We start from the raw sequence: 10,720 nt of genomic DNA, 5'->3' as shown, positions 1-10,720 counted from the left end.
GTAACGTTGCTCAGTTCCCCAGCATGTTGGACGAGACCGAGGACAGTGAGTCAGGCCGAGTGTGGGGCTTTGTGAGGAAAACTGTATGACGAGAAGCCCGAAGGTGAGGTTACCAGATGCCTGAAAATCCTCAGTTCCAACGCTGCTTGAAATCCTGCCCCGTGCATGGTGGGGTAACTCTTTCACTCAGATGACGCTGTTGTTATTTTTGTTCGTTACTTCAGTCTATTTTATTTAGCCTACGAGACACTTTTGGAAGGGGTTAAAGACGACCCTAATTATTACTATTGCTGCTGCTGCTGCTACTACTACTATTGCTGCTACTAGTACTACTGCTGCTACTACTACTACTATTACTATTACCATTCTTGTTACTACTATTACCACTACCATTACTATTACCATTCTTGCTGCTGCTGCTGCTGCTGCTGCTGCTGCTGCTGCTGCTACTGCTACTATTACTACTGTTACCACCACCACCACTACTACTATTACTACTACTACTACTACAAGGTGTCTCTCCTAAGTCGCGCAAAATCGTTTGGAGATAGCAAGAATAGAATAACGCGTAACATATTACTAGTATGGTGATGTAACGCCATGAGGGTAGTGATATGTGGCGTCGCTAAAATATGCGAGTAAAATAGTTCAGGTCCGAAAATCCTTAGGGTGTGACTGACCGAATGGGCCGCTCCAAGAAATACCCCCGTGTCTATTACTGACGTCCTGTGTGTGAAGGTGTTAGTGGAGTGACAGAGGACAGTGAGGGGCCAAGTGTGGGAGTTTACGAGGGAAACTCCTTGACGAAGAGCCAGGAAGGAGGTCACTAGCTACGTAAGGGATCCTGGGCACGTCTTTAATTCATTCTTGCCATGTCCTGACGACTTTGTTCAGATTAAGATGAACTTTTTGAACAGGAATGGTTAGATGGAGTCTCAGTAAACCCCATCCCTACGAGATATCTTTAGCACTTGGAACAAAACTGTCTGAAAGTAAAAGAATAATCTAAAAAGGACGTGACCAGGCTTCGAGGGGTAAAATTATACTGTCTATCCATCTATCTATTGCCAGACTCCTTAATCCCGTAAGGGTGGCCACAAACAAATCGCCTCCATGTCGCCCTGTCCCCCGCCATTTCATTGCCCTGCTCCCAGCTCGCACCCTCATCTCTAATATACCTCTCCACTCCATTTATACTGTGCACACCCTAAATCAAATATTCAATTCCCTTGTGGTTTGATACAATATGACACACGTACCAAAAACTCTGAATTACCCGGAAAACACAAAATACGGTTTCACTTTGACAAAACGTTTCAAAACTCATCGCCTCCAAGAGTAAAGAATATTTTTTTTAGTGGGCGTGCATCTCAAACACTGCCTCTCTGTCTGTCTGTCTCTCTCTCTGATGGAGAGGAAGGAGAGTAAGTCAGGCTTCATCTCATATCCTATCCCTCTGTCTCACATTAATCCCCTTATTTGCAAGGGTGTCACTGGAAATATATATGTCCCCATTTTTCACGCCCGTAATTCTCTGTCTGTCTGTCTCTATCTCTCTCCTTCTGTCTGTCTTTCTGTCTGTCTGTCTGTCTCTCAGGTAAGAATTCTTGTACTGAAGGGGTTAATGAAGGCTGTACCTAACCTGTTTCATACGTAAATTTAAAACTGATAAATGGAGTTAAGCTGAATAAATAAATCAATAAATAAACAAGTGAATAATGAACTGCCAATAACTCTGAAATCAAGACAGCCTCCCAAATCCTTTCCAACACTAGACACCCACAGAAGGAAATAAAGAAGACCATAAGACAACGATTGGATACGTTACTGGCCCAAGGAACTCATAACAAGGAACATTAACCTCTATTACAGGCACTTTATATCATCTGAATACGAGGGTACAAGAATATGGCTCTCATTCGGTCGTCTTCGATCAAATCCTCACCAAAAGTAATAGGCGTCTACACATCCACATAGTTGCTATTTCCTGAAGGTTTGGTGAAAATTCGTCCACAAATTCATGAGATATTTTGGTTACAGACACACACAGACACACAGACACAGACACAGACACAGACAGACAGACAGACAGACAGACAGACAGACACACACCACACACACACACACACACACACACACACACACACACACACACACACACACACACACACACACACACACACACACACACACACAATAAATAGTAATGTGAAACCAGACCAGACGAACCACCAAACTTAACATGACAAACAGCTGCCTTCCTCCAGCGCGTCCTCTTCAAGATTAAGCCTCGTATATCAGTATCTATGCAGCACTGGGTACTACACTCCCCTAAAGTCTCTCTCTAGGCACTACACTCCCCTAAAGTCTCTCTCTAGGCACTACACTCCCTTAAAGAGTCTCTCTAGGCACTACACTCCCCTGAAGTCTCTCTCAATAGTCTTCACCATAATCATCTTCTCCCTTGTACATATGTTGCCAATTGGACGTGTTACAAAATATTCTCACACACTGTTGTTAAAAAAAATCTATGCTGTTCTCTTGTATAATAAAGTAATATTTGGTACACGTTGGTTTGTTTAGCCTTATATTTCTGCTCTCTCTCTCTCTCTCTCTCTCTCTCTCTCTCTCTCTCTCTCTCTCTCTCTCATACAGGACAGTACAATTAACCATCACAACAGCAGAAATCACGGTCTTTCCTCAACCAGACAGCACCTTGAAAAGCAAACTAATACCTTACATAAAGAACATGACAGGAGGAGGCAAAGGATGACAGGAGTTTATAATTATATTATACACCATTAAACCTCCTGCCATAAACATACAACTGCCACAATCTTCTCTCACATACATATATACATGCATACATACATATATATACAGTACATACATAAATACATACACACATACATACATGCATATAAGCATACATACATACATACAATAACTGCCACAATCTTCTCTCACATACATACATACATACATACATACAATAACTGCCACAATTTTCTCTCACATACACACATACATACATACATGCAATAAGTGCCACAATCTTTTCTCATACACACACATACATATTAACATACATGCATACAATAACTGCCACAATCTTCTCTCACATACATACATACATACATACATACATACAATACCACAATCTCTCTCCCATCAAACAACACACAGCAGGACCCTATCTGATTGGAGTGGTCTCAGGTGTGCTCTGTATTCTGACTGGCTGACTACCTGCCCTTCACCATCACCTGAGCCATCAATGAGGCATACGTAGCAGCTCACCTGCCACCTACCTTCTCTATCTGGCCTTCCACTGGCGAACCGAACGAATTACAAGGCACTGCGGGGCGAAGGGGGGACAAAAACATAGCATAACATTAAGGAAAACAACTGTATGATTGACGGCCCACCATCCTTTAATTCTACAACTTATTTCATCTTTATCTCCACACCTTCTGTCTTTATTCATCCTCCCTCCTCCTACTGTCCTATCCAATGCCAATCCAGCCTTCATTCCTTCCTGACCATTCCTATCTATCTAGCTATTGCCAGACGCCTTAATCCCGCAAGGGGTGGCCACAAACGAATCGCCTCCATGTCGCCCTCACCCCCGCCATTTCACTGCCCTGCTCCCAGCTCACACCCTCCTCTCTCATGTACATCTCCACTCCATCCCTCCATCTCATCCTTGGCCTCCCCCTCGTTCTCACCTCCTCCACCTCAGTCACATACACTCTCCTTGTCAGTCTCTCATCTCCATCACTCACCACTCCACCAAGCAGTATACCCTTAAGATGACCTACTGATGGCTGAAAGATGTATTGAGTAATCTAAATCTGGACACTTATTAATCTGAGCAGCAAACATCATATCTTCGCCAGAAGCACTGAGAAAACCACATACTGTATATCTAACAATATAATCATCGCTGCGGACTTCAAGTAAATAATACAAAATAATAAGAGGAAGAGAGAAGAAAGAGGAGGATGAGGGGACGAAGGATGAAAGAGGAAGTGGAGGAAGTTGGGTGTAAGAGTCTCGACACCAAGATGAAAGGTGCACAAACTTCCTTAACTTCCACCCAAAACAACCATGAAAATAGATGGAGGAGAAGGAGGAGGAAGAGGAGGGTGAAGAGGAAGAAGAAGAAGAAGAAGGAGAAATAATAATAATAATAATAATAATAATGATAATAATAATAATAATAATAATAATAATAATAATATGATAATAATAATAATAATAATAATAATAATAATAAATAATAATAATAATAATAATAATAATAATAATAATAATGATAATAATAATAATAATAATAATAATAAAAATAATAATAATTATAATAATAATAATAATAATAATAATAATAATAATGTGAAGGAAGAAGAGCAAAAAAAGAGGAGGAGGAGGAGGAGGAGGAGGAGGACGAGAAGGAACGGGAAGGCATGAAGGAAGAAAAAAAGGTTGATGAGTGAAATGAGGAAGGAGGACGAGATAAAAAGGAGGGAAGAGGAAGGGGAAGAGAAGAAAAAGAGAAAGAGAGAAGGAAAGAGAGGGAGGTAAAGAGGAAGGGAGAAGAAGAGGGGAAGGACTGAAAGAAAGAGGAGGATAAATACAAAGGAAGATGTGTGGATGGAGATTGGAGAATGAAAGGGAAGAGAAAGAATGGAGGAAGAAGAGAGAGAGAGAAAGAGAGAGAGAGAGAGAGAGAGAGAGAGAGAGAGAGAGAGAGAGCCATGATGAGAGTAAGAATAAAGAAACTAAAGATTTAAAGAGACAGTTCATATAGAAGTAAGTAAATATGGACCGTGATATGAGAAACATTTTTTTCCCCTCCCTCTCTGGACCACGAATATTGCCGTCTCGAGTGTGTGTGGGAGTGTGGGAGGGTACGAAAATGTGTGTGTGTGTGTGTGTGTGTGTGTGTGTGTGTGTGTGTGTGTGTATTACTGTGGCACACTCTCACTCTGATGCCCACACAACAGGACAAGGGTTTGGGGAACAGAGGAAGGACAGAGACCAAGGACAGAGAGGCAGAAAGAGTAGGCTACCAGGAGAGATGACACAGGCGAGGAAGGAAGCTGTGAATTGTCAAAGCCTTTAGCAGAACTTTCAACATAGCATTAAAAACAGAAAGGTGACAAGAGAGGAAGCTAGCACATGTATTTTCAGTATTATATAAAGGGATTACATCACAACTATACTCCTTTTACATTAACTTGGGCCAGATTTTCATTTTGAAGCTTATTTCACGTAGCTCAGTGGCAGAAAAAGACAATCCTACAACACTGCATATTTTCCCTAGCACTTCTTCGTGACTGGCATGGTACTGTAGCGTTCATCTGGTCCTATAACTCAGCATTTAAGTTGAAGAGACTGCAATTTTAGGCCAGGTTAGAGTAAAACGAGTATAGCAAATTACTGATCAGTGAGCAAAAGACGAAATCCATTGACATCACTCACCTCAACTCTCAGACAACGTTTGATAAAGTTCCCCCCCAAAAGAATTGTTCATATTTTAAGGTACATGGTTTCAGTGGCAATATATTCATGTGGATGAGTAATTGGCTTGTAGATTTTTTTGTAAATCAAGGAAGAAGGAACCAAAGGCCAGAAGCCCACAAATTGTTCCCTCTAAGAAAAAATGAAAACAAGATAAGAAGGTCTAATTCAAGATCCGTTCATTTCGAGATGCCTGGACACACTACGTTGAAAAGGCTGGAGGTCATAGGCAGTAGGAAATACAGACAGAGGGAGAAAGTTAGTAATTAGTTAAAATAATTGGAATAGAAATAGATTGAATGCACAGAACAAGTGGAGTGTTACAAGGTTCAGCCTTAAGTCCTGTTGTGTTTTGAATTTACATAGATGATGAAAGAAGTATACTGTATAATGTTCTAATTGGCTCTTGACTCAAAAACTTGTAACAAAACTAAAGCATCTTTACAAAATGTTGAAGATTTAAAGAGATTTTGAGAAGCTGTTTAATTAGGCACAAATATGACATAAGGAATTTAATATTGGTAAATGAGAATATGAGGCACAGGCAGTTAAAATGATTCTCTCTTTACAATAAATACCATCCATGTGAAACTATTAGGCAGAATAGTGCTAGGAATTGTTTAAAAAAAAAAGGATGGTATTAATCAAGACAACAGCGTATATAGTCTACAGATGCCATTAAGAAAAAAGAAGAAAAGGGCAAGATTAATAGTTACAGCAGTAGAAAAAAAACAAAAACATATAAATCTTACCTTTTTATAGTACGTTGACAGAATTTATTTTGCCCGGCTCTGGTCAACATACTGCAAAAAAAGAAAAACAAGAAGATGAAGAAGAAGAAGAAGAAGAAGAAGAAGAAGAAGAAAAGGAGGAGGAGGAGAGGGAGAAGAAGAAGAAATCAGAGACAGCTGAGTGAAGAGTGACATAACTTATATTCGGTTTCAGAAGCAAGTCATGTGAGAAACATATAAAGAAAATGAATGTGTTTAACTTACCTATGAACAATATTTTGAGAAGATGCGAGGTGATAGTACAATTCATTAGCATGATACAGTTATATGGCAGGTTTTATGTATTTCTCAGATCAGCCACGTTACACTAAAAGTACACCGATCTCTAGCCAGATGCCATAACCCTGTAAGGGGTGGCCGTTTGTCTTTGAGTTAGTTGTTTTACGGGGAGGGGCACTAACCCTCCGCCAACCCACTTGTTGACACGAAGGGAACACGTATGGGTTGGTTATACGGTTACCACCCAGCGTTGTAAATGGTTTCCTAGTTTACAGGAAACCATTAGGCTTGTCACTCAATGTACAGCCACCTGAAAAGGAAAGAATAGTAATTAAAAAGTGACTGGAAAGATGGCAGAAACAGGAAGAGAGGAGGACAGACACAGAAAAAGAATGATAAAGGTGAAGGAAGAAGTAAGCAGCACCACATCAAGTGAGTGGATGATGGTCGTCACCCCCCCTGGGGTTAGGGGGGTTTCAAGAATACTCCCCCAGTATCCCTGCTTGTCGTACGAGGCGACTAAAAGGGTTGGTGGTGGGTTAGTGCCCCACCCCGTAAAAAGAACTAACTAAAAAAGCGAATAAAGCGCCTCGGACCCGGACGGACCATACGTTGACGACTAAGGAACGGACAAAGGACATTCTGAGGGTGGGAACATGGAATTTGAGAGGAGTGAATGATGAAGTGAAAGAGAGAGAGACTGTTCAGGTGCTTGAGGATGCAAAAGTGGATATATGTGGATTGACTGAAACTAAATGGGAAGGTGAAAGGGTGAGAGAATGGGAATATGGTTTAGGTATATGTGCGGGAGTCAATGGAAATGAGAGGGCAAGAGAGGGAGTATGTCTGATGATAAGCAAGAAGTGGAAGGAGAATATAAGAGAGTATGGAACAGTGGGTGCAAGGATTGTATGGGTGAGGATGAAAGTAGGTATACAAGCATGGGCGATTGTATGTGTGTATGTTCCAACAGAGGATCAAGTGGCAAAGAGTGAAAGATGAGTTTTGGGCGAGAGTAGAAGCATGTACGGACACGTTTGAGAGGAGCGAGAGAGTGCTGTTGATTGGAGACATGAATGGCAAAGTTTGGAATGTACGAGTGGATGGAGTGGTTGATCAGTGGGGTGTGCCAGCTGAAGTAGATGGGAATGGTAGTGCTTTGGTGGACATCTGTGCTGGTAAGGGGTTGGCAATAGCCAACACCTACTTTCGTCATAAGATGATCCACCGGTATACATGGAGAGTAATGAGGAGGATGGATGGTGAACTTGTTGAACGAAAGGCAATGATAGACTACGTGTGTGTGGATGAGCGAATGAGAAGACAATTGTTGGATGCAAGAGTGTGGAGAGGGTGGGGGAATGGAGTCTCGGACCATCACTTAGTGATGGCCAAGGTAGAGCTGCAAAGAAAGTGGTTGAGGAGACGAAGGGGAAGACAGGAGGAAGCAGCTCCTGTGAGAAGAGTGGAGAAATTGCAAGATAGTGAGAAAATGACAGAGTATAAGAGCATAGTGGAAGAAAGATTGGGAAGGTATGAGCTAGAGCAGATGGAAGGGGTGGAAGACGTATGTAAGATATTCACGGAAGAGCTAGGCGCAGCGTGTGAGGCGGTTTGTGGAGTGAGGAGGAGATGCAAGGGTGTGCAAGGGACAGCATGGTGGAATGATGAGGTGAAACGAGCTGTGGAACAAAAGAAGAAGGCATATGGTGAATGGTTGGCGAGTAGAGGTAGGGGAGAAGATGAGAGAGAGAAGAGAGAGGTATATGTGAGCAGGAGAAGGGAGGTTAAGAGACTGGTGAAGGAGAGTAAGAAGAAAGTGGATGAAGAGTTTGGGAGGAATCTGAGTGTGAAATGGAGGGAGAGTGAGAAATTGTTTTGGAAGGAGGTAAAGAAAGTAAGGCAGTGTGAAAGGAGAAATAGTAGGGGAGTGAAAGATAGGAATAATAGATTGTTGGTGGAGATGAGAGAGAAATTGAGGAGATGGAAGGAGCACTTTGAGGATTTGTTGAATGTAGAGAGTGAGAGCAGTGTGAGTATAAGTGGTTGGGGAATGGCTGGGAGAAGAAGAGATGAGAGGAGGAAGGAAGAGATCAGTAGGGCGGAAGTAGTGGAAGTAATGAAGAAGATTAAGCTGGGAAAGGCCCCAGGAATTGATGGACTGTGTGGTGAAATGCTTAGGTATGGGGGTGAGATTATTGTGGAGTGGATATGGAAATTGTGTAGATTGGCTTGGGAAGAGGGAAGGGTTCCAGAGGACTGGAAATCAGGTATAATTGTTCCTCTGTACAAAGGAAAAGGGGAGAGAGAAGTATGTGGTAACCATAGGGGTATTTGCCTTCTTAGTGTGACTGGTAAAATATATGGTAGAATACTCATTGATAGGGTTAGGCATATGACAGAGGAGCTAGTTGGAGAAGAACAAGGGGGATTTAGGAAGGGAAAAGGGTGTGTAGATCAGATATTTGTTCTAAGATGTTTAGTGGAGAAGTATCTAGAGAAGGGAAGGAAAGTGTATGCTGCCTTCATGGACTTGGAGATAGCTTATGACAGAATAGATAGGCAAGGTATGTGGAAGGTATTAAGAATATATGGAGTGGAGGGGAAATTGTTGAGTGCTGTGAAGAGTATGTACGAGGGAGCTAGGGCTACGGTGCGAGTGGATGGTGAGCTGAGTGAGTTCTTTGATCTCAGTGTGGGACTGAAACAGGGGTGTGTGATGTCTCCATGGCTGTTTAATATATATATATGGATGGGGTTGTAAAGGAGATGCAAGGTAGGGCAGTGGATGTGGGGCTGGCCCTAATGAATGAGGGTGAGATTTGGAAGCTTCCGGTGTTGCTGTTTACTGATGATACAGTATTGCTGAGTGAAGATGAATGGGAGTTACAAGGTTTGGTGAATGAATTTGGGACAGTGTGTAGGAGGAGGAAGCTGAAAGTTAATGTAAACAAAAGTAAAGTTATGGTGTTTGAGAGGAATGAAGTCACAGAGTGTGCAGTGAGGTTGGATGGTGAGGATATGGAGAATGTGAGTGCATTCAAGTACTTGGGTAGTGTGATGAGTAAGGATGGAACTTTGGGGGATGAAGTACGTGAAAGGGTACAGCAGGGAAGAAAGGTTGTTGGTACTTTGAAAGCAGTGATGAGAAATAGGGAGGTGAGTATGGAAGTTAAGAAGTCATTGCATGATGGTATTGTGATCCCTACCCTGACGTATGGAAGCGAGGCGTGGACCTTGCAAGAGGGGAACAAGTCAAGAGTGAGAGCAGTGGAAATGAGTTACTTGAGAGGAGCATGTGGAGTGACGTGGAGGGACAGGTTGACGAATGAAGAAGTGAAGGAACGTTGTGGGGTAGATGTGGATGTGGTTGAAAAGATTAGGAGAAATACACTGAGGTGGTTTGGACATGTGGAGAGAATGGAGAATGAAAGACTGACTAAGAGGGTGTATGTAGGTGAGGTGGAGGGAGGGAGAGGGAGGGGTAGACCGAGGATGAGGTGGAGGGATGGAGTTGAGAGGTATATGAGGGAGGGGGGGGTGAGTCGGGGGGAGGGTACTCAAATGGTGGGTGAGAGAGTGACTTGGAGGCGTTTTGTCTGCTGCCACCCTTTGCGGGATTAGGGCGTCGGGCTATAGATGGATAGATAGATAGTTTAGGTTAAATAAATCATCCCTTATTAAACAGAATTGTAAACATATAAGAAAAATGCATTCCCGTGTATTAGATTGTGATAAGTTGTAGCATTTATACATTTAAAGTAACTGCTTCTGTGGGCCGTCCTACAGGTACGCTAGCGATCCGGTGCCGCGTAGAGATCCGGCGCCCCCTTGTGGTGGACAGCGCCTCACCAGGGTCGGATCGGGGCCCTTCCCACGGCGAGATGCAGGGGAATAAGAGGTTTGGCTCCTGGGTGAACGCCGCAGCTGCTCCACCCAGGATGCACAATGCCACCACGTGTAGGCTCCGTCAGCGTCAATTGGAGTTGTGAAAGTTGTATATTGAGAGGAAAATGAAAATATTAATGGTGATGTGTAGGGATGAGGATAGAAGAGAAGGGTGGATAGGAAAGGCGAGAGGAGAAATGAAAGGAAAGAGGAAAAGAAAGGAGAGGAGAGAGAGGAAATGTGAGGAAAGAAAGGGAGGGAGAAAGAAGAGGAGAAGAGTGGAGATGATTGAAGAAAAGACA

The sequence above is a fragment of the Coenobita brevimanus genome, chromosome 37 (genome assembly GCF_032717465.1).
Source record: "Coenobita brevimanus isolate Jiangsu-jjx chromosome 37, ASM3271746v2, whole genome shotgun sequence".
In the NCBI taxonomy this organism is placed as follows: Eukaryota; Metazoa; Arthropoda; class Malacostraca; order Decapoda; family Coenobitidae; genus Coenobita; species Coenobita brevimanus.
The sequence above is the reverse complement of the archived record's forward strand: the minus strand, read 5'-3'. Positions refer to the sequence as shown.